Source organism: Poecilia formosa, unplaced genomic scaffold (genome assembly GCF_000485575.1).
Source record: "Poecilia formosa unplaced genomic scaffold, Poecilia_formosa-5.1.2 Scaffold1034, whole genome shotgun sequence".
Taxonomy (NCBI): Eukaryota; Metazoa; Chordata; class Actinopteri; order Cyprinodontiformes; family Poeciliidae; genus Poecilia; species Poecilia formosa.
Window position 1 is genome coordinate 28,979 of NW_006800973.1, and position 1,597 is coordinate 30,575.

Sequence of the window (1,597 nt, forward strand, 5' to 3'; positions counted from 1 at the left end):
GGTTTAGTTAATCTGAAGGTCTTTGAGTGGTTGTTGTCGTCTGGAGTGGCATGGAATAATTTCTTGTACTCCACTCGTTCTTTCCTGCTGAGAAACTGTGTTCTGGTTGTGTACTCAGGTCATAGAGACACATCTGCTTTTCATCTAAGATGTTCCCTGGTCGGAGTCTTGAGTTGTGTGTGGCATAAGGTAGCTGTGCACACATAATTTCCTTCATATGCAGTCCTATTCATTAGTTGCTACCACAGATTGGTGCAGTAGTTATGTAGATTGGTCTGAAGGGGGACACATCTGCTTCCTTCTTTGTCCTGCTGAAGGTGTGATCACTTCCCCTTCCAACGGTAAACATGCTGCAGTCACAACACAGCAGAAGATCCATCTGGGATATGGAGTCCCCATTGCTGCTCGGTGTACAGAAACTAAACTAAAGTGAGGGATCTGTCGGTTTCTTCACGAGCATTGAGACAAACCACCCTATTGGTTTGGAACACCTTTGAAGCTTGGCTTCCTAGCTACCCCGAATTAGTGCTCCAACACTCTGCAGCTTGCAGTGACTGAGATGTATCCAGCTGGGTCTTTCAGCAATCTTTAAGGCTGTTGGTGTGGTCATCAACACCTGGAACGGTCCTTCCCAGCGTGGGCTGGGCCAATTCTTTCTTTTGATGACTTTTATGTAGACAAAGTCTCTTGGCTGGATGGGGGTGGTTTCCTGTAGAGGAGGACAGTCAAATGGCAGTACATTTGCATTTAACACCTCTTTCTGTTTCAAGATCCTGATCATATAATCTGCCAAAGTTTGCTCCTCATCTGCTTTCTATAAATCTGAAGAAAATATACGTAATCTATATGATCTTCCATGGATTATTTCAAATGGTGTTAACCCTTCCTGTGTGGGAGTAATTTTCATATAAGGCTTTACCAAATCTAAACATTCTGGCTATGGCTTACCAGTAATTTCCATGCATTTCCTCAATCTGCTTTTCACTGTTCCATTTGTTCTTTCCACCAGCCCTGCACTCTGAGGGTGATAGGCACAGTGATTCTTTAATGTAATTCCTAAGTGAGTAGCCATGTTTTATACTACCTGGTTTACAAAATGTGGCCCATTGTCACTGTAAATAGTTTGTGGGATACCATGTGTTGGGATAATAGTTTTACATATAGCTTTAGCTACCGTCAAAGCATCTACATGCTTCGCTGGGGTTATTTCAACCTATTTAGAAAAAGCATCAATCATCAAACAATATTTATATGGTCCACTATGTGTGAGTTCAATAAAGTCCATATGCATTGTTTGAAATGGATAAGAGGGTTTTGGGAAACTTCCTCCTGTTGGTCTCATGTTTCCTTGAGGACTGTTTTTAACACAGCCTGGACATGCAGTACAAAAAATTTTTAAGTAAGAATTGAATCCATATGTAGTGAAATGCTTGTTGTATCATAGAGATCATCCCCCTGTTGACACATGACAATTTCCGTGTGTCAAAATTGCTGCTGCTCTAAATAGAGATTTTGGAAGGACCAGCTTACTATTTACTGAAAATTTTTTATCATCATTCAGTGTGGCACCTTTAGTTATCCACATTTTTTCTGCCTT